Source organism: Cryptotermes secundus, unplaced genomic scaffold, assembly GCF_002891405.2.
Source record: "Cryptotermes secundus unplaced genomic scaffold, Csec_1.0 scaffold136, whole genome shotgun sequence".
NCBI lineage: Eukaryota > Metazoa > Arthropoda > Insecta > Blattodea > Kalotermitidae > Cryptotermes > Cryptotermes secundus.
In genome coordinates this window covers 320,026-347,587 of record NW_019718618.1, presented here as the reverse complement: position 1 = coordinate 347,587, position 27,562 = coordinate 320,026, and the positions used below count along the sequence as shown (strand labels likewise).

The window sequence follows — 27,562 nt, the reverse complement described above, 5'->3', positions numbered from 1 at the left end:
GCAAAGTGTAGGTTAACCACAGTTAAAATCAAAGAGAAGTTTAAACAGCGGTGATGGTGTCCCATTCATTAGTCTCATCTTGTTCGAACCACACCCCATTATTTCGCAGATCGTTATTGAAGTTGTCGCCTGCCTGGTATTGATTAAAAAAAATTTGAATGGTGATTTGAATATAAGTCTTACCCGTTGACAACCTGTTGGAAACCCCTTTAAGGGAGGGGGTTGTAACACCCGTTTCCTCGATGTTAATTTTATTATGAAATTCGCGTACACTTTTCTTAGGCGCCCACTTATGAAATGTGCCATACAAAACTACCAGACTACACGGTGTCAGGAGCCCGTGAAATGGTGATAGATATATTCGCACCTCCTGAGGAATAGTCGTCTTGAATATGGCGCCAAGTTGACAGTTAACAGTAACATCTTATCTGCATGCCTTTACAACTACACGGCGTCATATCCCGCATATCTTCACAGTTAGCCCCGTGGTAACTCCGAAACTCCCGCGCAACGCTTCTGCAGATGTTCCTCCCCCGTCCGCTTCCCATTATCTGTCCCTTTGCCCTCTTCTTCGTCACAAAGTCTGACCCCGTCTCCTCACAATCCTTCCGTATTGTCTTCTGATTTCGCTCCCTCCTTGTTTCGTGCACCTCACCCCTCCCATTATCAGACGAGAGCGGGGGAAAGATAAGGTAACGCAATACAAACGTCATGACGTCACTGAGGTTCATCTGATTGCAAGGGATGTATAGGATGTATTTAAATGTGTACCGAAGCGCGCCCTTTGAGATGGTATCTGTGCGGTCCTGCAACTGCGCAGATCGTGTTCCATTCGTACAGCTAAGTTCTGTGGGCGGTGTTCTGTTTTGCACTCATTTAAAGTTCGAATGAATCAGAATTATTGTTCTTACCTCCTCAAGACAAGCTGAAAAGGAATGTCTCGATTTCGCTTCTCACTTGTTCTCGACAGATTTTTAATTAAATCGAACTGAACAAGCAACAGTTTATGCAAAAGAACAATATTTATGGGCACGACACATTCACGAAGTAATGAATATGAGATTAATTTCGGCCGATGTTTGACTGCCATTCAGTTCAGATCATTTTGCTTTTGTTTTTTTTTTCTGCAGCTGGACAAAACTAATTTCACCTATGGACTTGCACTGATGTGAAACATTGTACAAATATTACGTTTCTGGACATTATCCGCCATACTGTCTTTATTTAAAAACACGACGTTTCGGAGACTGGAATATGTTTCCGTCTTCAGATAAACTTACTCAATTTGGCCCAATCGATAGAGCTGGTCCCTATTTTCTGACACCTTCATCAACATAAGAGAGGATGTGTAAATCAAACACAGCAGACAAACATTAATAACTTTATACAAAAAAAAAACTCCACGCGTATGAGGCCTAGCACCAGAGAACTCTAAAAATAGGAGTCATCGTTGGAGATATGAATTCTGTATATGGTACCAACATATAAANGATTTACCTATACTTCTTCAACCCTGAAGATGGGGGCGATACGTTCCTCCGAAACGTCGGTTAACACCACATATACACGGTGCCAAATCCCAGAAGACTGCTTTCTTCATAGTCACCGCCGTGAAAGCCTCAAATCTTACATATAAACACAAATTTTCCCGCTTAATCTACAATGGACGGAGTTGTAGTTTTCTACTTTTGCTGTGATAACGGGAGTCCGAGTGGGAGAGATGTCCAAGCTGGGACTACCAGAGACACGTGGGCGGATTCCTTGTATTTCCTGTAGGTGATGTTGGGCTCAATCTGCAAGAGCTTCGCTTCTTTCCTGCATATTCTGTGGCCTTCTTCATGCGCATTAAGGGAAGGACACAGACCGAGACTGTGTGAGAACATGTTAAAAAGACTAAGTTACTTCTATGCTTAATTAGTTAAGCACTATGCCATGAAGACATGTGGGGGGTCGAGGTATAGCTCCACTATTTCTTTACCTCGGCACTGGATAATGGCGATTGTGAGAATAGGGTGCTAAGAAGAATATTTGGGCTTCAGAGGGATGAAGCAATAGGAGGCTGACAGGGCATGTAGCACGTATGGGGAAAGTACATAAAGATTTATTAGGAGAACCCAAAGGAGAGAGACAACCAGAAAGACGTTGAATTGAAGGGAAGATGATATTAAAATGAATTTTGAAGAAATAAGATGTGAGCGTGGGTACTACATTTATCTGGCATAGGATATAGATCAGTGGTGAGCTCTTGTTAACACGGTAATGAACCTTCAGGTTCCATAGAATGCTTGGAATTTTTTGAGTAGCTCAGTAACTGTCAGCTTTACGAGAAAGATTTAGTTCGTGGAGTTAGTGGAGTGGTTATATAGAGAATGTAGTTTCATTGTAGCAAAGTGGCAGTTAATACACGTGACAATATCATGATAGGGTAACCGTCCATAAAATGAATTTGAATTGTAATTCAAGAAACCACGGAGTACGAGCAGCATAAAATATAAACCGAAGAAAGTAAGAAGAATTTTCAAATAATTTTCCACAAAATACAATAGCGTTTTAGACAATTTTAACCATGTTTTAACAGAGTGTTAGAACTCTAAACTGAAAATAAATAACAGTGCAACAAATATGTACGAGGGTAAGTCAATAAGTAAGTTACAAATGGATACAGAACTTAAACAGATTAGAGTGCTGATTTGAAAAATGCTTTTATTTCTCAACATAATCTCCCTGTACATTGAGGCACTTGTCCCATCGTTTCACAAGCCCCTGAAAACCAAAAAACCTGAAAAAATGTTAAGCCAAAAAATGATGTTTAATAGGGCCGAACAAATGGAAGTCGCTTGAAGCAAGGTCGGGGCTATACGGAGGATGCTCGAGGACTTCCCACTTGAAATTTCGCAGCGTCTCATTTGTCTTGTTGGCAGTATGGGGACGCGCGTTGTCATGCAAGAGCAACACGCCTTGGGTAAGGAGTCCTGGCCGCTTCCGTTGAATGGCCTTACGAATTTTCCTGAGGATGTTACCGTAGGAGTCGGCATTTACGGTTTGTCCTTGAGGCTGGAATGCGTTGAGCAGTATGCCTTCGTGATCCCAGTCACCGCCTGGTTCCGACAGCAACCCAAAGAATTTTGTGCTCCTGGTTTTCAGGGGGTTGTGAAACGATGGGACAAGTGCCTCAATGTACAGGGAGATTATGTTGAGAAATAAAAGCGTTTTTCAAATCAGTACTCTTATTTGTTTAAGTTCTATATCCATTTTTAACTTGCTTATTGACTTACCCAAGTATATAACCTACCTGCTGATGGCGTTATAAGGTCGAAGCATGTTATAGAAGAAATAAAAAAGTGTTAAAGCTATCCCTGTAGCAGGTTGTGGAGGCCCAGAAGGTTGTGAGACGTCGATGCTCCCGCATTTTGTAGACAGTCGGCTCGCAGACGGCGGTGAGGTTGTCAGCCTTATGCGCTGGCCGGCCGCCCATTACCCACCAGGTGGATTCGAGTTACTCAAAATCCAGACTTGTCCTGCTTATAACACCTTGGCATGGACCGCATAGAAAACACCGCTTCCAACAGTTCTTATATTGTTACGTCAGGCAACTGTCGCATGGACCTCGTAGAGTACAAGTGTTTGCAGTTAGTCATTTTGTGTGCGTTAGGAATCTGTTGCCTAGCAACGGGTCTACATGCTACAATATGCAACAATTTTCTGTACAAACTTTGTTAACGACTCTATTCAAGCAGCGTTCCTACAGAATGTTGCGAGGTCCATTGCCGTAGCATCACGTCATTTGGTCCACTTGTAACGGAGGGGGAACTGGACTCTGTATTCAAAAGGCAAGTTATCTTCATTAATTCTTTTAAGGGGGTCCAACTCTTTTGATCCCGGGGAGCTTATTGAATTCATCACAACCGCCTGTGTGTGAGAGTATGCATGTGGCACGCAAGTGTTCTCTGTGTACTGATATCGCATTCAGTTTGTGTCTCTAAGCTCAAATGGATACAGAACAGGGGTAGACAAAACCATGTCCATAAAGCAGTGTCAGACTCTTACAAAGGTAAAGTCGTTCTTGTGCCTAATTATTTAAGCAATATGCTCCGCCTTTCTTGACCTCGGCATTAAATGGAGGTGAGTGATCAGCTTCACGCACGTGCCGCTTTAACCCCCGGGGAAACAACCCTCGCTACCCATTAAATCAGATTGGTGGTCGGGGTCAGAATTCGGCCGGACAGTCGAGTAAAGAAGGATCTTACTAACCCACGATTTTCCCCGTCTCTGTGCTACATCTCTTACTGATTTCTGTAATCTAATTGCATCGAATTAAGATTTCTGTGGTGATGATTGTCAGAACTGCATAATGTGGAGCTTCGCAACTGGTACTCATCGCCAAATATATTTAGAACGAGCAAGTGTAGGAGGGTGAGATGGACAGGGCATGTAGCACGAATTGGGCGAAGATGAATGACAAGTACTGCCGTCTGCAACTTGACGTAGTCTAGTGTAATGGAAGTTTCCGATGTGTCGGAGGAAGTTACCGCCTCCATCTGCAGTGTCAAAGAATAAACAATCAAGTAACCAGCAAGAAACAGTTGATAAGCAGAGTACCAAGAACATCAAATATAGGACAGAACATTGCCTCAAAATATTCATCCACTACATAGTTCATGATAATATCAACAGATGTCGTATGCTCCCAGACACTGCAATTTTTTTGTCAAATTTCCGACTCTTGGCAGTTTTAGGGTTAATTTCTTTGTCTTGATTTAGTATATTATTTTTTTTAGTTTTTGTCCAAAAATTAAGCTTAGATCCTTTTATTAATATTATTAATTAGATATATTTTAATATATTGTCACGTGTTGGGTATATATCACGCGACAAATAACTTCACGCCGTCTTGGATATAGCGAATTTATTGAACACTCGCACAATTACACAATTTACAATCTCAAAATTACTACCATCGGCAGTATCACAATTACTTCTCCTGTTTCCATTCACTCCGGTGATTGCTAGAGTGCAGCAGACTGGTTACTCTCTGTCTAGTACCTCTTATAAACCCTCAGTCGGACAGCGGAAAACCCACATCGCTTCACTGTTGCGTAAACGCCGTGTTTACAGGCGTTGCTGGGGAACGCTGCCTTGCGTTGTTTATTGCTTCGACGTAACCACGGTATCCCCTGTTACGTCACTAGGAAGTGCTGTTACGTCACCGCGGGGGAGGGGGACGGAGTGTTGACTGGCCTGTTTCCGTAGCAGCGGCAGTTGCTCCGATGATGTGACGTCACCGCCGGAGAGAGGGGGGTGGTGTTTAACGAGCGTTGCCCCGGCCACGTCAAAATATATTTCACGGTTTTTGCTATTATAGTATATACTTTTATACAGAATTACTGGGGTTTTGGACTTTTTCCATCGTCCGGAATTTTAGATAATAGAGGACACGAAGTTTCGGAAACTGGATGTTTCCGTCTTCATGTGAGAAAGGAAGACACCTACTCAGTTGGGCCCCTTAGAAAGAGTTAATCTCAATCACTGGAGACGGAAACAGATCCAGTTTCCGAAACGTCGTGTCCTCTGTTACCTAGAATTCCGGACGAAGGAAAAAGTCCAAAACCCTAGTAATTCTGTATCATCCACCATCGTCAGACCCCTTTAGACTCTACTTGTACTTTTATGTTTGTAAGATTACATTGGTTCCGTTTAAATTTGTATGTTATGAACCCACAAGATTTCGCTTCATATCTTCCCGTCTCAGTGTCAGTTGTGTTAACAATGGGAGGAAATTATATGCAGCAACTCCAGTGGCATCAGTGGACCTCTTGCGAGAAACAGACGACGGGGTTTATTAGGCTCCCTATTTAATGCGCTCCCCCCACCCACCCCTCGCCACTTTCAACATTGCAGGATGAGACCAATAGAAAGGGATCCTTTTCATGTCAACACGAGGCATTTCTCAGCGGAATAATGTGCCAACCCGCATCAACTCTTCCCTCTGACGAGAGAAGTGCTCACAGTTCTGCTCCTCTCCAGTTAAGAGACCGGTACAACATGTAAATTCTGATTTCCTCGTTCCTCGGGGTTTCTGAGCTTAGTTCTTGCTTTTGTTTCATGGATTTATTTTCGACTTCCTTCTGTGTCTTGGCTATATACTTGTCGGATATTGCCATAATTTTTATTGTCAATTTTATTGTTGTCTCCCACTGACGAAACTTGATCCCGGATTCATATATTGAAACCGAAGGCCCGATTTTATTGATTAGTGTGTTATGAAATATTGAATTCGGAAGCGCTTCCTTACTTTGTCAATGACGAGGGTTGGTTCAGTTTCCGAAAAAAAGTTTCGGAAAGTTACACAATAAGCGAAGTTCAGAAATTCAGTAATTTTCAGTACAATGTACCATCTTTCGTAATCCCTTATAATTGACTAGTAAGAAAATATTACCTCTGTGCTTGGATTTCAAATTCGGATTACACATACATATTAGAATTTTAAAACTTAAACCAAAATCGTGCAAGGATGAGATCCCCCATAAAATGATGTTATTGGATGTTTTTGATGTTGGCAGATGATGGTGGTCAGAAATTCCAGTCATTTTGAGTACGTTGCAGGTACCTCCAATGTTTCGTGAATATCTGCTTCCTGTTCATTTCATTTGCCTCCATTAGTTCATCTCACAACAAGTCTTTTCTTCATTTCCGTGTATCACTGACTCTTTTCCCCCATTCTGTTCACTCCTCTACCCTGAAGAAGGGGGCAGCATGTTCCTCTGAAACTTTCGTAAATATCTACCACAATTCACAGCTTCATATTCCGGAAAACACAATCTACATGATTGCAAGAAGTCGCCCAACGCAATTCCACAATTCCTCAGCAAAGGGACAAAACCCCAGTTATCTATCTATCTGTCTGTCTGTCTGGCTGGCTGGCTTGGTGCCTGCCTGTCCATCCATCTACTTATATCTCTATTATCCATCTATCTATCTTGTTGGACCTCGGCCATATTTTCAGTTTCTTAATTGTACGTGCAGTCACAGTCGATAGGACTCCTTGGACGGGGGATCAGCCCGTCGAAAGGCCTCTGCCTACACAGAGAACAGCACAAACACAGAATAAACGCACAGAGACATCCATGCCTTAAGTGGGATTGGAACTCACGACCCCAACGTCCGAGCGAGGGAAGACAGTTCATGCCTTAGACCGCGCGGCCGGCACATGAAACAATAAAATTCATAAAATATAACGCACACACATGCGCGCGCACATGCACGCGCTAGGGTATCGTGGCGCTCCATTCAACAGGCTGCGCTTAATTCTGCAAGACAAATGCCCTTTTATACAAATACGCAGTTTGAAGCATCTTCAGACATCTGCAGCGCGCTTTATTTTGTCTGTGGCCGTAACGCGGGCCCTGTGTCTGACATGCAGAAGAGGTCGCAGCCTTGTCTTATCGCAGGGAGAGCTGTGCGTGTTGTTGAGAGCAGAGAACAATATGGCGGGGCCGGGCCTTTGTTGATAGCAATCTGAACCAACTGCTATCATCTCGTGTCGCTAGCAGTGCTAGTCCCACTGGTCCGTCCTTGCGTCCCCTTCAAGATTACGAGCGTTTGTTTGCGACTAATTAAAGCAATATTCAATTTGGGGCCGCCCACAGTAGCCGAGCGGTCTGAGGCATGCACTGTCTTCGCTCGCTCGGAAGCGGGGATCGTGGGTTCGAATCCCACAAAAAAAAAGGCATGGATCGTCGGTATGTGTATGTGTTTATTCTGTGTTTAGGTAGAGGCCTTGCGACGAGCTGATCACCCGTCTAAGGAGTCCTACCCTCTGTAAAATGATCAAAATGAAAAAACGACGCTTACGCCGTAAGGCACAAGAGGAACGGATTAAATAAATTGATGCATTTTGTTACATTCTTTGGTAGCTAATTATATAAGTTTACCGAAAGTGCGCCCTTGTCATGGAGAGAAGGTTTGCCGCACCAGTGTCACGGAGAGCTATGCAGGCGGGAGCGTAAGCTCCTGGTAGTACCACCTATGCAAGACAGATCAAAGGGTACGGACCAGACGATGTATAGTCCCTGGTCCTCCAGGTTGGAGGTTAGGCGTGGGGCTAATGACCCCCGCCTCGGAAGAAAACTTGATGTTACGAAACGCCTGGAATGTACTGGGAGGACCAGGGAGGAGACCAAAACCTACACAGAGTTGTAGCGCCAGTAAAGAAGAGGTAATTTTGTACGGTTAAAATTTCTCACTTTCTTATTCTGTGGGTTTAAATTAATACTAGGCGAAGTCAGTAGCAGGGATAGCTCAGTCGGTATAGTGATTAGACTGTGGACTGGGCGAAGACTTAATCGGAGTTTTATTTCCAACGTTTACAAGAGATTTTATCTTCTCCGTGAAACCTAAACCATCCTTGGGGCCCACCCTGCCACCTAGACAGTGGGTATCGGGGACCGTTTCCGAGGGTTAAAGCGGCTGGATCGTGAAGCTGGCCACTCACCTCCACCTACCGCTGAGGTTAAGAATGCAAATAGCTGTACTTTCACTCCTTCGTAAATTTTAATGGTGGGCTGCTTGGGCGTTTCAGAACATGCATAGCTATCATATCTTTACTCCGGAACTGAAAATATGTACACAGTTTCTTAAATTTCCTGAGGTCTTGGGTTCAGATCTCGTCCTGGAAAATGGATTTTTCAGTTGTTTATTTGAACCCGGAAGTTCAATATCGTGTCTACAAAAATCCGCCACTGAACCATGTCCCGATCCCGATAAACCGTGTTCACACCCTCACATCCACTTCTCTTAACACCCGTCTCAATTTTATCCTCCCAATTCCCAGTTGCCCAGAAAGGGTCGTTGTTTACAGCCATCATCACTTACCCATGGGTCTGTGCGCCGCAGTATTTTAGTGTACATACTTTTCAAACACCATTTCCTTGTCTCAGATCTCCAGTACTTATGTTGAGTGTGTGCATCAGCTGTGAAATTCTAGTTTTTGGAAGAAAGAGGGAAAGAATTCCCACTTCCCTGCTAATGTTAGAGGTTCATCTTTAAAAACATAACTCAAAACCTAATCTCAAATTTACGTTTTTTAATCTTGAAATTCTGAATTTCTACTAAATAATATATAAGAAATCAGTCCGTACCTCACAGGAAACATTACGTCTCCACTACAAAGCCCAACCGGTTAATGCTGTTTAGGGAAACAGTCACTGTTTATTGTGAGAACAAAGTGGAACACACAGATACACTCTGTGGGCAGAATGCAGAGTTTTAGTATGTTCAGTCCGTACCTTACAGGAAACATTACGTCTCCACTACGAAGCCCAACCGGTTAATGCTGTTTAGGGAAACAGTCGCTGTTTACTGTGAGAACCACACGGAACACACAGATACACTCTGTGGGCAGAATGCAGAGTTTTAGTATGTTCAGTCCGTACCTCACAAGAAACACATTACGTCTCCGCTACAAAGCCCAACCGGTTAATGCTGTTTAGGGAAACAGTCGCTGTTTAATGTGAGAACCACACCACACGGAACACACAGACACACTCTGTGGGCAGAATGCAGAGTGTTAATGTGTGAAAGTAGGTGGTAAGTATAGTAATCACTGGACGATAAAGAATTATGAGAACACTGAAGCTTAACATTGCTTAGGGAGGGTTTTACAGCGGCCAGCGCCTCCGTATAATGTAATTCAATCGCATAAGCTTTGAACCACTTTCCATGCCACATTTTCATTTGAAGAAAAGTTGAATATCACCGTAGGCTGCGCTTCATGACAGGGAGACATCAAAAGGCCGCGATATGTCTTAGTTAAAGCCGGATATTTGCTCCACTTAGTCATATGAATCTCAGTATCACTGTTGGAAACTTTGATTGGACCGCATCAGGTCTCACGACTTCAATAGACGTGCCCTGCGCAATTTCCGGAATAGCTTCCATGTTTACAAAGAAGGCTGAGTCGACTTTGTAGAGTTAACGGCTTATATCTCGCGAACTTCAGGATTCCTCCTGCCATCTACTCAGAACGTCCTTTAGTGCACAGAGCCATGGAATCCTAACACATTTATGCTCCTTTTCAGCGAAACTATTTTGGCTGAATTTGGAGAACCGTTGATTTAAATGTAGCTGTTTCGACATAGCCACACGACTCGATCAATTATTCGCCAAGACTCACGAGAAACGTTCGCGAAAAAATGAGCCGCAGAATGGATTGAAATAGCGTTAACGCCCTGGACTCGTAACTCAGTTCGACACTCTGCCGGAGCAGACTGGCTCTCCTGAGATTCTTCTGTTTTCCTCAGGTCTTCCAGAAAAATTCTGGGCTATTACCTCGATTAGGTCATGACAGATTCCTACAAAATTCTTTCCAGTTCATCATTTATCTTTCATGCTTAGGGTAAATTGATGCTGGTCCTCGTCAGCAAATTCCTGGTTTCGGGCCCCGCGAGTCCCATGATCATAACGACTGTGTCGTAAGTCTCCATTCATCTGGAGTCCTTTCATTCACCCAGTAGATAACACATCTTGCATGAGAGCTCACCTTACTCAAAACACAGACGTACAGAGATGTCCATAAATTCTGCATCAAATTTAATTAAATTATAAATTTATACTTTTCTTTATAGGAGACAGTCGAGAATGAATAACTGAGCAGGTTAGTTTAGCGGTAACGATCTGGTCTTGAATTCTGGATGTACTAGGTTCGAATGCCTGTCGGGGCACCGTCTATCCTGACCAATATTTTTCATGTTTTCCTCAGTCCCTGCAAACAAATTCTGGGAGAATCTCTTGATTATGCCGCTACCGCCTCCTTCCAAATCCTTTAAAATGAATTATCCATCAGTAACCGTATCTTTCGACGTTACTAAGATTCGTAAAATGCACCAGGAGACGTAGTGAGCGTGCGAGAATATGTTGTAGTGGTCTCGCTTCGAATCCAAGGGAAAACGTACCGTGAAATTAGAGGATATTTTCAGAGGTTTCGAAGAGGCAAATATTTTTCTCTTCTCTACAGCGCCAAAATCGGCTCTGGAGCCCAGCGAGTGGTCACTAGGGGCTCTTTCCCTCGGGGTAAAGTGGCCGAGGCTCGAAGCTGACCAGTAACCTCCAGCTAGAAACGAGGTCAAGAAGGGTAGAGCGATAACTCTATTCTCCCATATTCCCTCATGGCATAGTGCTTAACTAATTAAGCACAAGGAAAACATTGGCTTTCACCTGCCTGAGATCTTAGGCTAGGGCCACACGGGCGCACAAAATACGTCCGTTGTAACGAACGTACTTTATGACGGACGTTTCTAAGGACACCACACAGTTGCAGAATGCGGTGCGTAGTTTTTTGTCCGCAATGGAGCCAGAAGAGAGCGTAGTATTCGCCTCTCTTGTTTATTTCTACAACTGACGCATTTTGTGCGCTCGTGTGGCCCCAGCCTAAAATTACGAGTTGGCCAGCCATTTAATTCACCTTGGCCACATTCGGCCAGGAAACGTAGTTATGCCACTCTTGCTCCAGATGGCCATATCTTTAAAGTAAAGATAAATTAATTTTATTCTAGACCATTTTAATTTTTTTTTACTAAAAAGTATATCAATAAGATTACGTACCACAGATTTTAAAAGCTTAATTCTATGAATATTTCATGTAAGTTAAAAAAGCCGTATAATCATTTGATGTTCTACAATGTCTTCTAAAGCTATTTCCGTAGTTAAAAGAAATACATTTTTACCTTTTCACCTCGCAATATGAGAAGACTCTGTTTGCCCGAACCGCTTCGTAAAAGAAATGAATTCCTTTGTGCAGCAGCTTTTGAAGCACTCAGCTGTGTTCTCGTTTCGCCCTCCGGGCACATTTGTAAGTCTTGTTATGGCAACTGAGAGACTCGTTTTTCATACATCGGTGCTACATTCATTTAAATCACCGAAAGGAAAGAGGCCAATTGCCAGACTTGACGTAGGTAACAAAAGAAGGTAAAGCTTCCCAGTGCATTAACCACTAGGCCACGAAGACGTATGGGGGAGTACATGTGTAGATATACATTTTCTTGACCTCAGTACTAGTTGGAGGTGAGTGATCAGCTTCACGTCCCGGCAGCTTTACCCCAGGGGAAAGAGCCCCCGATACACATTGGATAGGAGGCTGGGTGGGCCCAGTGCCGGTCTGAAGGACGTGAAGAAGAGAAAATTCTTGCTCCTACTGGGGCTCGATCCTCAACCCCTCTGTTGTCCAGCCCGTAGCCAGTCGCTATACCGACTGAGCTATTCTAGCTCCCCAGACTTGACGTAGATGCATATTTATATAGATGATATTAACTGGATACAAGTGTCCCAGGAAAGGGACCAGTGGCGCGCTCTTGTTGTCACGGTCCTGAACCTTCTTGTTCCAAGTGATCTGAAAGAAGTAGAGCGTTGATTGGGTTAAAGTGGCTCAGACTAGGCTCAAGCGGCAGGCTCTCATGAACACAATAATGAACTTTCGTGTTTCAAGAAATCTTAGCGAAATGTAACGTGGATGGGCTTCAAATGGTTTAGGATAGGATCCAGTGACATTTGTTGTCTCATTAATGTACCTCCGAGTTTCAGGGGATCCTAATGAATTATGAGTCCTGGATTCAGGTGGCTTAGGATAAGGACCAGTGTGTATTTTTATAAACATGACTGAAGCACAGAGGCAAAGAATGGGAGGCAGACTGAAGGATGCGCGAGATCAGAAGAGGATGCAGTGGATCCAGGGTCCAGAGGTTAACAAGGAAAAGTTCTGCGTCTATCAGCGGAAGGTATTATTCGTACTACGGAAACTTGACATTTACTTTTCTCTCCAGAAGGACTCCCGATTTCCCCAGCAGGCGTAGTGCATTGAGGCAGGACCCATAAGGATGAGGTTTGCTCCTCCAGAGGTCACTGCGCTGTGACCCGACGTCTCCACTCTGGAGTTTTCTGCATTCTACTAACACCCGATAAAAAATTTAAAAGTCTCGGATCTCATTCAGCTGAAAATTTCCCTTCATGCTGTCATCCCTGATGTACCCTCCCCCTCCCCCCTGCAGTAGGGGGATCCGTCCCCGAAGCTTTCCATGTTCTTTGCGTCACGTGATCCCCGGTGCTGTGGCTCGAGAGGGCTTCCTAACTTTGCTGTATGCTGAAGCCTAGTCTTCGAATTGTGAATACATCAGTTCGCGCTGACCTAACTTTCCCATTAAAGGCCAGTCCTCGTGTACATATTAATTTTGTGACATCACGCCCGAAAACCGGAATACTGAAGTCAGTAGACGTTCTTTGCTAGGCAACGGCTCGGTAAACACGTTCCCGCGGAGACAAAACAACGTGACAACGCTATTGCTATGGTAAACAGCCCGTTGCCGGACGACGCAAACACATTCCCGTGGAAACGGTTAGCATACGAGAATGGACGGTGTTTTCTGTGGATCCGCTAGAGGCTGTATAACCAGAACTGAGGGAGTCTCTAGAGAGAGTCGGCTTTCGAAGATGGCAAGAAAGGAATTAAGACTTTATGTGTGATTTGAAGTTACAGTGAGACTGTTATAAATCCGTTGTCAGGATACGACTAGTGAAAACTGAGAAGGTTTAACGTGTCCTAGTGATTTGTAAAGTCTGTAGAGAACGATAACGCTGTATCACGTGTTATAGTATGAGATGAGTACAATAGATCCATTCATCCAATCCAAAACCAGTCTAATAGTCGTGCACTCCTAATCCTCATCAGAAAATATTACTGTGATGTGCTTCAGAATTCTCGCGGTTAGAGCGGCCGGGGCGTGAAGCTTAGCACTCACCTGCTACTAGTGCCGAGGTCAAGAATTGTAGAGCTATACCTCCACTCCTCCCTACTTCATGGTGTGATGCTTAATTAATTAAGCACAGTGACTGTTTACCTTGACCTCAGTTCAGGAACCATGCTTAAAATCGGCACAGGTTTAACGCTTTGAAAATCATTCTTTTGAGAGAAACAAACAAACTCCGTTGTTTCGTCCGCAAGCGAACAATACCGACCGAGCGACCGCCACTTGTCGGCGAAGTTAGTGCCAACTTTTGCGGATAGAGGGTATCGCGTGATCAGCGCAACGGATCCTCACGGCCGTTGATCTAGGTTTTCTAGACCGGAGCCACAAATTCTCAGAAAATCTGGTAGCGCCGGGTATCGAACCCAGACCTGTGGATCTGTAGCCAGGGACTCTGATCACTAGACCACAGAGGCATACTTTTGAGATAGATGTAAAGAAAGGAAGACTATTCTGNAATCCCAGAAGACTGCTTTCTTCATAGTCACCGCCGTGAAAGCCTCAAATCTTACATTCTGTAAGTTGTAGGTCGAAGTGTAGTGTTTTGTAACTTGATAATATTACGTCATGACAGTGCACTCTCTTCGTCATGTGACGTGAGTAACTCCCACCGGACACATGAGCCACTCACCGCGTGTCCTGAAAGTGCAGCCATGATTCATTGCTGCCACATCCTCTTCTCTGTGGAAGCTATTGACATAACCAATAGGGAAGTGTTTAATGAATGACTGGTTCTCTGTTCGTTCAGTGACGATAGATTGGATCATCACAGGGTAAAAATCTGTAAGCAGATTACTCTGAGAGCTGTTGGGTTCATATTGACACAGAAAACTCATTTTACTTAACAGCGGATATCGCGAGCCCTCTTACGGGAAGATTTGACACTATACCAACATATGTATTTAAAACAGCCGAGAGTGTTGGTCCGGCGTTAAAGCTTCGTACTTACTACGTTGGTTATTTAACGATGCTGTTAGTATCTAGGCTATATATCGGTTATGATAATGGCCGATCACAGTAGCCTCGCGGTCTAAGGTGTCTTCGCCCCTTCGAAAGCTGGGATCGTGGGTTCGAATCCCACTCGAGGCATGGCTGTCTGTGTGCGTTGATTCTGTGTTTTTATTCTTCTGTATGTAGGTAGAGGTCTTGTGACGGGCTGATCCCCCGGCTAAGGAGTCATACCGACTGTGTAAAGGATCAAGAAACTGAAAAAGCGGCCGAGATCCAACAGAGGACTGTAGAGCCATACATACGTATATAGACAGATAAGTTAATGATTATGAAGCTGTTGAGGGAATGAGAATTAACGGGGGAAACTGAAGTGCTCGGAGAAAACCTGTCCAGCTACCACTTTGCCCACCTTAAATTTCATGTGAATTGACCTGAGATCGAACCCAGGTTGCAGTGGTGGAAAGGGGGTTCTAGACTCATATTCGGCAGGTACTTGGTTCAAATTGCGGCCCCTATACAGGCTGTAGTGTGATTTTTCGTGGTTTTCCTCTGTCTCTCTAGACAAATGCTTATGTGTTTTTAGTTTGTCTTTTAACGACGCTGAGATTATTAAAACTGCAAAGAGTCGATAACATGATGATTAATGAATGGGGGGGCGGGTGTTGGTAGAATGGAAATTGACAATTGACAGGGGAAATAAAAATACTGGTAGGAAACCTGTTGCTGCGCCTCTTTTACACCACAAATCGTACATGATCTCTCCTGGAATCGAGCTCAGTCCACGAGATAGGAACCCAGCATATACCCAGTTTAGGTTCCGATAGCTTCCTTCCAAGTCCTTTCAATATTATGTCGTATAAACCCGTTGCAAAGCGCTGACTCTGTAAACAGTGGCCTCTGCTAGCTGACGCCCACAACAATAGAAGAGCTGTGTTTTCTGCAGTCCGCGCCGCGACCATTGCTACGCAGCGGCTCTGTAAATACGTTCCCGTTGCTAGGCAGCAGAGTCTTAATAATGCAGCAGTTGGTTTTCGACAACGGAAGAGATGATTTCTACGTGGTCCGTGCTAAGAGGTTATAAGCGAGACGAGGTTAGAAAGTTAGTTCAAACCCGGTGTGGAGGGTGGTTCAAATGCCTTCGCTGTAGCCCTGCGATTCGTCGGAGGCGACAAAAAGATAACTCAGTGCCTGGGGGTATAACTGGGCCACCCTGTTTCTGGGGGATTTAAATGCGGGGGGCATGGTCCTCCATTTTAGGGGAGTCATTAGTCTGAGACAGTAAAATATGGCCATGAGTCCCGCGGGACTCGGACCTGAGAAGGACTGCGCTGGCGAAGTCCAGCAGCAATTGTAAACGACATACCCGTCCTCTCGTCAGAAAGGATGTTTCATATGGACTATGACCGCAAGTGTTCAGTTGAAAAAAATAATCTCTGGTCGTTAGTGTCAAGGTACTTGGCGCCAAGACGTAAAGTAACTCTGAGTCAGTTCAGTTCAGTTGTCTCGCCGGACAGTAACGACGTGAGCACAGAAGCTGAAGTATCATCACTGTTAGAAGCCGTTACCAGGAAACTACTATTAGTGAAAGTAGACTGAGATTTGTAAAGTGTGGAAATTAGCGATAGAGTTCCGGCAGTTGGTAGTTACGAGTTGGGTGTAAGTGGTCAGCAAATTGGGTCAGCAATCCAAACCCCGTCCGTAGTCACACATGCTACATGACAACATTATCCCTACCTCATCACGTATTCAATCAGCGGTCTGGTGCTGTACGCCACGAAAGACAAACAAAAAAGCAATGGGCACTGTTTTCACCAATGTCTCAAGCTGTCTGCTGTAGCCGGCGCCATGTGGGGCCAATAGAAAGGGCTGGGGGAGGGGGTAGTGTGGTGGGACGTACAGTTACACGATCACCAGTGAGCCGTGGATAACCACCCCCTCCCCGGGCAGTAAGGGCGACATCTGGTGTTCGCACGTCACATCAGAGGTCAGCCCACGCTACAAGTGGACACAGCCATGATAGAGTTGGATTTGGAGCCCCAGCATCACTCGATTGGATGTCTGCATTTTCAAGATAATAACATCAACATGATCGGCGATATACCGGATTACGGGTAAGGGAGATTGTCTCAGAGCAAAAACCGCTTTAGTCACGGCATAGTCTTTGTTTCTGGGCACTGTCGTGTCCTAGTTTTTTTAAATTCCTTTTTATTGTGGATGTTCTCTGTTACGTCCGCTGTCGGAAACAAAATTTTTCCCTGAAGAATGCCGTCTTCTGGGATGTGGCGCCGTGTAGATGTTGTGTTAACCGACGTTTCGGAGGAACGTATCGCCTCCGTCTTCAGTGTAGAATAATCCGCGAGAGAGGAACCAACGTGAGCATGTTGCTGCCTCCTCCGAAACGTCGGTTTACACAAGATGTACACGGCGCGACATCCCAGAAGACGGCATTCTTTATAGTCACCACCGTGAAAACCTCAAATCTTAACAAAAATTGTATCTGTTGTATAGGCACTATGCTACAAGCCGGAATGTCGCGGGTTCTATTCCCGATATCATTGGATATTTCAATTGACCTGATCCTTCCAGCCGCACTATGGCCCTGGGGTCGACTGTGCCTCATAACAGAAATGAGGACTAGGAATCTCTCTGGGGGGTAAAGGCCGGTCGGCGCGTAAGGCTGACAACCTGCCCGCCATCTGTGAGCCGACCCTCTGAAGAAAATGTGAGAACCTCGACGTCTCACAACCTTATGGGCCTCCACAGTCTGTTACAAGGATATACCCATAAAAGGGGTTTTATATACATTAGATTTTTCGTTGTTCAGTAAGGCAGTTTTAGGTTACCATAGCAACGAACTATCGAGGTCTAGCGTAAGATATGTCGAAGTTCACGAATGATCGATAAATTTTTTTTTCAGTGGATCGTGTCTATTTTGTGAGTAATGATAATATTCTGATGTGAATGTATGAAGTGTAATACAGTATATACCAGTACATGAGGCGGTTTACGATTTAATATTTGAGCGTATTGTTCGTCGTCTAGAACGTAAAACTTCGGCCTCGACCTTTCATTCGATAACATGTAGGGCTGGAAAGGATTACGGGAGAAACCCGTGGAAATTAATAGGACGAAAATTTGTATACCAGATGATGAGGCTTGCCGCTGAATTACCTACGAGTGCAACGTTGTTTCATATTTATTTGGTAACATTAAACACTACATAACCAGTTCCCATGATTTTACCTTCCTTGTGACCTTTGACAAAGCATTATTTCCCGTAGCAAAAGGGTTTCCAGTCTAAAAGGCAGTACGTCATGCCCTTATGGGCCTAATTAAATACATTCTCCTTTGGTAATAAACGGAGAAATTCCAACTCCCGTTTCTTAGCCATGGCAATTTCCTATTATCCGCGAAATGAAGGCAGCTTACAAAGGAAATGCTTGCAGCCTAGACAGACCAAGTACGGGGAAGGAGAGAAGATGACTTTATATTACAGTGTAAGCAACATAAGAGGGAGAGACAGCTTCGAGCAGAGAATGTTGTCTAAGATGGCTTCCTCCGTTAGAACACTTTCCGAACAGAGACAGAATATGAATATGAAATTTGAGGATCTCACCGCACTATGAAAAGCGTTGTCATCTGTGATGTGATACCGTGTAGTTGATAGAAGTTTACAAACGTTTCGGGGAACGTACTGCCTCTGTCTTCAGAGTAGAAGTGATTAGAGTGAGGATTGGATTATATTTTATCCTTCGTGTTTGTACGTCTGTTTGCCTTTTTGTCCTTCCTGTCTGCCATTTTCTCCTTCGTGTTTGTCCTTCTGTTTGCCATTTAACTTTCCTTTTTGTCTTTCCTGTCTGTCATTTTCTCCTTCGTGTTTGTCCTTCTGTTTGCCATTCTGTCCTTTCTGTCCTTCCTGTCTGCCATTTTCTCCTTCGTGTTTGTCCTTCTGTTTGCCATTCTGTCCTTGCTGTTTGCCATTTTCTCCTTCGTGTTTGTCCTTCTGTTTGCCATTCTGTCCTTCCTGTCTGCCATTTTCTCCTTCGTGTTTGTCCTTCTGTTTGCCATTCTGTCCTTCCTTTTGGTCCTTCCTGTCTGCCATGTTCTCCTTCGTGTTTGCCATTCTGTCCTTCATTTTTGTTCTTCCTGTCTGTCGTTTAACCCGACTTGTTTTTCCTTTTAACTGCCACTTGGTCCTTCCTCTCTGTCATTTTGTCCTTCCTGTTTGTCCTTTTGTTTGCCATTTTGTCCTTCTTCTCTGCAATTTTATCCGTCCTATTTGTTCTTCTTTTTTTCCGTTTTATCCGACCTGTTTGTCCTGCAAGCCATTTTGTCGTTCCTAGACCGGATGAAACCCTCCCGCTCCCGGGGTCGGACCGTACGGTGCCAGCGGCCCTGTTGTCGTGAACCCCCACCCTCAACATTATCACTGTGTGTGTTGTCCCACCCTGAGCCATTAGCGCCGGAAGCGCGCGTGCCACACGGCACACCTCAGTCACACACACACACACACACACACACACACACACTGCCTAATCGCAAGCAATAAACAATCTTCCTTATCATCTTCGTCGTTATTATGCGGCAGATAAGGGAAACGGATTTCATTTCAGTTAAAAATTGTAATTTCTTTCATTCAGTTTGGCATGACGTCATGTCACCCTCGTGAGCCCTTTTCTCGCTTTTATCTGAAATATAAACTAATGTAATTTTCTGCCTAGTTTTTTTTAATCTTTTGGAATTACATTTCGAGATAGACTGTACATTAATATACTCTCAACCTTTGTCTGTATCTCAGGCGATTAATAATAACCAGTTCGCCTACAGTGCTATCAGGAACTCCTGACCAGTCAGAAGGCACAACTTACGTGACGCAGAGAGATTTCTGTTGTCGAAGAAATTTCTTTTAGCCCGTCAGGATCATAACCCTTTCATTTATTACAAGTAAAAATATTTCTGGAAGAAATGTTCGTGCAGTTCTGAAGCCCGGATTCAGTCCCAGATTAGTTCTTGAAGGAGCTGTGATGAACATGGTGGCACTGGTGGGAAGTTTGTTCCCCGCCACTTACGTTTTTCTCAGTTCCTCCATTCAAATTAGTCATTAATCTCGGTTTTCTCTACCGGAGCCCCTACTTTTCTATTCGAGTAATTCCTCAGTTATCCTCAAGGAGCTGAGTGGACCCCGTTCCAGACCCACTACTTCTCAGAAAATCTGTAGCGCCGGGAATTGAAACCGGGACCTCTGGTTCTGTAGCCAGGAACTGTGACCACTAGACCACAGAGACGGTCAAATGGAATGTGGAATACATTTGTCAGGCTCAGAAAACGGACCAATGGTGCGCTGCTGTGAACATGGTAACGGATCTTCGGGTTTTACAAAATCCTGGGAAATCCTCGAGTAGCTTAGAGACTGGTAACTTCTCAAGAAGGACTCACATTTCCGCGAAGAGAGTGAGTTAATCTTCTTAACATTTTATTATATGGTCAGAACTACTGATAACATCTGTATATAATTCATAGATAGCATAATTACGCCCTCTTTTGGTCTTTAGCACAACGTTTTCTTCGCAAAATTAGTAGCAAAGGGTCCACTTGAAAGATGAAGACATAGATGAGAGTCTAATATTAAAATGGAATAGTAACTTGCGGAGTTGATTTATAAATTCGCGTGAGAACCACTGGCTGCCTCTTGTAAATATGGTATGCTATGTCTGAAATATATCTTTGGGGATGGTTTCACCAGATGCTGACGGGTCTCATAACGCAACCATTAGTAAGCCACGAGGTTCTGTTTTCAGCGTGAGACGGGGACCCAATCGCAATTCCGGGGATCTTGGTGACCATGCAAGTCACCTACTCAAGGTTTCACGCACCCCCAGAATTGTTTTACAAGAGACAATAATGAATCTTCAGGTTGTACTCATATACGCTAGGAGTTTGACCCTAGGAGCAACTATCAGATTTACACAAAGATTCTGCTTCATTTTGTGAAGCTCTAGGTCCAAACTGTCATCCACTTTTTGTAGATTGAGTTTGGTGTCGAACTGTGGACTGGTTAGTGGCGATTATTGTGACGGGCGACGCTTTGTCTCAGAGAACTAATTCCACTGGCGACTGCAAGTGATTTATTGCTCACGTGGCAGTAGATAAAGTCACGAAGGAATGCAGTCCGTGCACATGGCATCCGGCGCACACGCGGCGTGTCTGCCATGAAGTCTGAGTCTACATAGCTAACAAGTGTGGCAACATCATGCAGCCATAAACATCATTAGTTTTGAATTTATTGTACTTTCTGCGGGATGCCTTTATTCATATGTATACGCTGTTATCAAAATGTGATTTCCTGCGTTGTGGAATCATATACACTTACGGGTTGGTACCTAAGTTTAGGAGAATCTTGCTACAAGAATCAGTTCCCTTGCTGGGTTAATAACAGCACTCTGAGGTCTGAAACTGATCTGAGTAATGTTTAAAAATTCAGTTCCTTCCTCTCTATTAAAAAATACCGTGCTAAATAACTCTACAGCCTCTCTACACCTCAGCAAGCTATAAAATGTTCATGTACAGTCACGAAACGTGCAGTTCTGCACACTGTTGCAGGTCCCCATCAGGCTGTACGGTGACAGCAGGAACCTAAATAGCTTCACAGCCTCTCTACACCTAGAGTAAGCTATAAAATGTTCCTGTACAGTCACGAAAAGTGCAGTTCTGCACAGTGTTGCAGGTCCCCATCAGGCTGTACGGTGACAGCAGGAACCTAAATAACTCTACAGCCTCTCTACACCTCAGCAAGCTATAAAATGTTCATGTACAGTCACGAAACGTGCAGTTCTGCACACTGTTGCAGGTCCCCATCAGGCTGTACGGTGACAGCAGGAACCTAAANCACCTACAGTAAGCTATAAAATGTTCCTGTACAGTCACGGAATTGCAGTTCTGCACACTGTTGCAGGTTCCTGTCAGGCTGTACGGTGGCAGCAGGAACCTAAATAGCTTTACAGCCTCTCTACACCTACAGTAAGCTATAAAATGTTCCTGTACAGCCACGAAAAGTGCAGTTCTGCACACTGTTGCAGGTCCCTATCAGGCTGTACGGTGACAGCAGGAACCTAAATAGCTTTACAGCCTCTCTGCACCTACAGTAAGCTATAAAATGTTCCTGTACAGTCACGGAATTGCAGTTCTGCACACTGTTGCAGGTTCCTGTCAGGCTGTACGGTGGCAGCAGGAACCTAAATAGCTTCACAGCCTCTCTACACCTACAGTAAGCTATAAAATGTTCCCGTACAGTCACGAAAAGTGCAGTTCTACACACTGTTGCAGGTCCCTATCGGGCTGTACGGTGACAGTAGGAACCTAAATAGCTTTACAGCCTCTCTGCACCTGCAGTAAGCTATAAATGTTCCTGTACAGTCACGAAACAAATCTCAAAATATTCATCGTCTTGGGATAAAATTTCCGAAGGCAGATATTTTCAATCTAACAGACTTGGTCATTTACTATTTCCGTGCTTGAGTGAAACCACGTTTCAGTTCATTCTTGAGAATTCTGTGAGTTTCGTTAGAGTATGTAGCGACTCCTTGGCAAGGGGTCGCGACCCAAATTTGAGAAATTATGCTTTAAGGGGTTAACTTTCGCATTGAAGACAGTGAACTGCTGAATCACTTACATAGACTATATAAGTGATGGGGTGTGACGCAGGATTGTTAATTTAGTGTATTGTTCGTAAATCTTCCTTTGAAATTTTATGTAAAATAGAGAAGGACGAGAGAAAGTCGTAAAAGTCGTTAAACCAGAAAAAAGGGGCTCAGAAGGAATGCGATTCCCTCTTACTTATCTGGGGATGACTTTGGTTAATGGCAGTAAGGGTCACCATGGCGGGGATACGTAATTGAACACTCGTACTTATAGCCTTAAATTTTTAAATTCGATGCGATGCTCGGTCATGATGAAGGGAATGTAAGGCAAGAGATTAGAACAAAGATTGGGGGGGGGGACAGACGGGGAAGATGATAGGGAAAACACAAAGGGAAGGTGTCAGCTGCTTGGTAGCGGGAAGACGAACGCAGGGCATGTGATGGATCGAAGGATATTTCAAAACTCTCATGCTAAAAGGGCTCAAGTTTCAAATGCAGCTATGGTACAAAGCCGATTATCGTCATTAATTAGTGACAAATGTGGTCCGGATAATTATATTAAATTTCCATGCACGAAAAAACACTATTATAACAAAAAACAAACAAGAAAGCAAACTCCGTGGCCTGTAGTCCGCAAACGAACTATACCGACAGAGCCACCGCCGCTTGTCAGCGAAGTTAGTGCCAACCTTAGCGGATAGAGAGAGTCACGTGGTCAGCGCGACGGTCTAGAAATCCGAGATTAATGGCCGTGGGGATCCGTTGCGCTGACCACGCGACACCTTCTCTCCGCAAAAGTTGGCAGTAACGTCGCCGGCAAGCGGCGGTCGCTCGGTCGGTATAGTTCGCTTTGCGGACTGCAGGCCACGGAGTTAGACGTGTTTCGTTGTGTAATTCCTTCAGTTCTTCGTTATTTCTCGTTCTTCAAATCTTTTTCTCAGTTATTAGTCCGTGATCCTTCCTCAGAGTGACCTTCATCCACACATTAAACCTAAATTATCGTTTTCAGACAGGAACCATGTTTCACACCCATACATCGCAACTGGTTTGAAATTATTTCGTTTTTATGTTATTGCTTCCACCAATTAGAAGCATGTGAATGTTAATTCATCTTCTTTTGTCTTCTTCTGCGTAATAAGTATCCACTTCCACTCTTGTTCCCACAATGTATCGGCCCATTCCTTCGCTTCACAGATCATGAGAATAATAATAATAAAAGTAAGTAAAGCTATCCCTGTAACAGGCAGTGAAGGCCCATAGGGTTGTGAGACGTTAAGGGTCCCACATTATCTTGACAGTCGGCTCAGAGATGGCGGTAAGGTTGTCAGCCTTACGCACCGGCCGCGCTTCACTCCCCAGGAAAATTATTTAATTAATTCATATGAAGAAATGTTGTTTGAGGAATGCAGCTTTACTGTTACGAATTACTGTGCCCCTGTCTTACTATTACAATTTAAGGAATGAAAGATTTGAGGTTTTCACGGCGGTCTGCTTGTACCGGTTCTCACGGTCTCTTCGCTTGCGGATTTCTTATATTTCTTATTTTTCCTTCTACCCTGAAGATGGAGGGGATACATTCCACCGAAACGTCGGTTAACACCACATCTACACAGTGCCACATCCTAGAATGCTTTCTTCAATTTGAGGAATGTTTGGAAAAAAGAAAAGATCCTTATTCTCTACGGAAGTTTATTCGATACTTTGTAGTGAAGACATTTGTTCACAGCCCGTGATGGAGAATAGTCATTCCCGTGTTCATCACGATAACACACACGATGCAGACTAGAGTGAGCACGGAAAATCTGAGCGGGTGAAGGCCATTACTGAAAGAAAGAGACAGGTTTAATGAATGAGACCTAAGGATCTGCGCGTGCGCAGAGGATAACACCGTCTGCTAGTACTCATGAGAGCAGAGAGCACGAGATGAGGCAAATGAAGTAGGTTAGGTTAGGTTACCCTCTCAGGTTTTGTGCGCTAGCTCTACTTAAGCAAGTTAGCAACTGCACATGCGCAATGCTTGAGTAGCAATAATTCGACGCCTGCCATTCAAACTCATGTAGCTACAGTTTTATTAAGTTCAGCTGCGAATTTGCTAATGACATAGAATATACTACCACTTAGTGTGTGTGACTATAGACGGGGTTCGCATTCCTGATAAGGTTTATTGGCCACTTACAGTTCATTAGGGCACACACACTAATGTTATCAGTGGTACTAGACGTTTCCTAGTAACGGCTATAACAATGGTCATTCCTCTGCCTCTGGGTTCAATTAATCTCTTCACAGACTTATATACTTCTTGCATGAAACATGGTCTCATACACGTCTGTGGATTATAAAACTAGCGAGGGGTGTTACTGGGGGGTGAGGGTGATGGTAGTGGTGGTGTCGCTGGGTGGAAAACATGCGTCAGCATTTCCGCGATATATTTGCACCCCTACGGAACGAATCGAGCGAACTGCTAGAAGATTGCGAAGTTGGGATCGATGGGGTGGGGCGAGCGGGTGTCTGGTAGACGAAAGAGGAACAATATGGCCTGAGATGAAAAGCCGAATTCGCGTATGTTAGGACAAGAGTAATAAGATTTAAGAAAAGAAAATCTCTGCGCTTGTAATCTCATGTTTTCCCACCCTATCCCAACCCCTTTCATCCCTGTAGGAGTAAGAAATTCTGAGCACGTGCTCCTAATACACGATTTGCAGAAACCGAAGCCAACCCCACCTTCCCCCACATCTATCTGGACTACATAGCCTCGAATTTTCAGATGATACGTGAATAACGTTGGAAAAGGTCTGGTAGAAAGGCCCATAGGGTTATGAGACGTCGAGGCTCCAACATATTTTAGACGATCGGCTCACAGATGGCGGTAAGGTTGTCCGCCTTACGCGCCAGCCACCGTTTACCTTAGAGGAAAATTCCTGGTACTCATTTATGTTAGAGGCTGAGTAGACTCCATAGTCATAACGAGGCTTGAAGGATTATGCCAATAGAAAAATGCAATGACTTCATCGGGAGTTGAAACCGCGACCTTCCGGCTTGTAGCATAGGGCCTCAACCAAATACGCTACCGCGTGTCCCCTCTGGTATTAGAGTGCCTGTCAGAAACACTGGACAATTCAGTACCTTTTGTACTTTATTGTCACGCAGCGAATGAAACATATAGCAATGTCAACATGTGTGACAGCCTTTTGGTTACTGTGGTTAACAGGCAGTTACAGCACTTTGTTATATTAGGTGCTACTGCATGCCTGTCGAGCCTGTACTCTTACCATGTCGGTATCTGCCCTGTATCTCTGTTGTTTGCTTCACGTTCCGTTTAATTGTCTTCATTCTGCAATTGGTTCCTGTAGCTCTTGAGTTAGCACGTACAAATGAGGAACTGAATTGAACGATAGGCGCTGTGAGAAATTATTTGCAATTGGGTACATTATGATTCAGACGGCTGTAATGATTATATCTTCAAGGAGAGGTTCGACGGGACAGAGTATGTGCCCTTAATTTTGGCCTATACTTCAGTGAGTGTCACCGAGTTCTAAAAATTAGAATATACAAAAATATATTTTTGCCTGTGGTTGTGTATTTGTGTGAAACTTGGTCTCTGACATTAAGGGAGGACTGACTTTAGACGTGATCTTATGGGAGTTCGTTACCTAGTATATTAATATTAGATGAAAAACATATAAAGAATGGTACCACGAGTTTAAGATTTTTTACACTTATAATTTCAGCCTTTAAGAATAATGTCACAAAATTACATTCACTGTGCCGTTCAGGAGAGATTATTAATAATAATGTATTGAAACATTGGCTTGTACTCGATTGGCAAGCTATTCATTGCAGAACTGCGACAAAGTTGGAAACAATTACAAAGTAGTGTAGCAGAAATTGTAGCGAATTTTCTGTTGAGCGAGTCTTTTCTCATATGTACTTTTAGTCATGATTCTTCCCTTCAAAAGTAAGTTGCTTTTGGCATCGTGATGCGTGAACATTACAATATAACAAAGGGAAATGCAGCTACGATTGACCTACAAGTGTACAACCCGTCAACTAAAGCTTTGTGGGTCCGTTCGTGTGGGACCACTGAACTGCGCAAGGCAGCCAACTTAGGGAAAACTAGAGTGTTGTCAAGTTTAGTTCTTCTCAAAAAGTATTTCAGAAATCGAAATGAACAAAATTAAATTAATAGTTTACAAATAATAATAAATTGTATTTATGTTAAAACGTTATTTACTATTCTGTATAACAACAATTTAATTTAAATTAAGCATTTCTTGTCAGGTTCGATTCAGAGAGTATTCACTCCCAAAATTTTTTGTAATGAATTATATAAATGATAAATGTAGCCAAAAAAAAAGTGATAAAATTAATAAATACTCTAACATTAAAATTTAGGAATGCCACTTACATCGATTCTGACTTCATTTAAGACAGTCAAAACGCAGATATTTGTTAAATTGAAATTTAAGCTACTTTTGTCTAAGAGTGTATCTGCCATACATCCTTAAATAAGGCATGAACCGTATTTCGATGAATGGCTTCACTGGCAGTTCATTCAGTGCAGGAGCGCTTTCAACAGTTCATGAGCCTTATGGGACATTTCTATACAAGTATTGGACAGTAAAAATCAGTAATCGATGTTTATCGATTGTTAATGGTGTCGAGTGTGATTGATGGCGATATTGCATTACTGTCGTCCGCCTCTCTCAACATGGCCGCAAGCGCCGTGATGTACTGCACGGCTCAGGGCTTGAATGTATGTGTATGTCACTTCACTCGAAGTGCGTAAATTTGGGGGCTATTTGCGCTTCGTCGTCCGTCCGTATGCACATATCAAAATAAAATTCTTAACTGATTTTGTATGGGACCTACACCAGAAATTGTAGGACAGTCACAAGAGTGATTACAAAAAGTATTGTCTTCCATGATGTGATCCCGTGTAGTCTGGTACAGTGTTACAAACGTTACGGGGGAAATTGCTGTCTCTATCTCAGTTTCGGTAACATGTTTGTCGATATGACATCATCACAGGAACTCGATCACAAATTCGTCCTTAGTGAGAGATTGTTATTTAAAACAAAATTTCGAAATAATTTTAAAAAGTTATTACAGGGTTCCTTTGTTACTAGTACTAATACCTTGCTGCTGCCGCTACTACTACTACTACTACTACTACTACTACTACTA

At 43.7% G+C, this 27,562-nt stretch overlaps 1 protein-coding gene across 2 annotated transcripts in view; it reads left to right on the top strand.

Moving 5' to 3' along the window:
- Positions 1–27,562, top strand: part of LOC111861709 (teneurin-a) — a 461,404-nt gene that overhangs the window by 326,733 nt on the left and 107,109 nt on the right. The gene's annotated exons all lie outside the window — the stretch shown is intronic.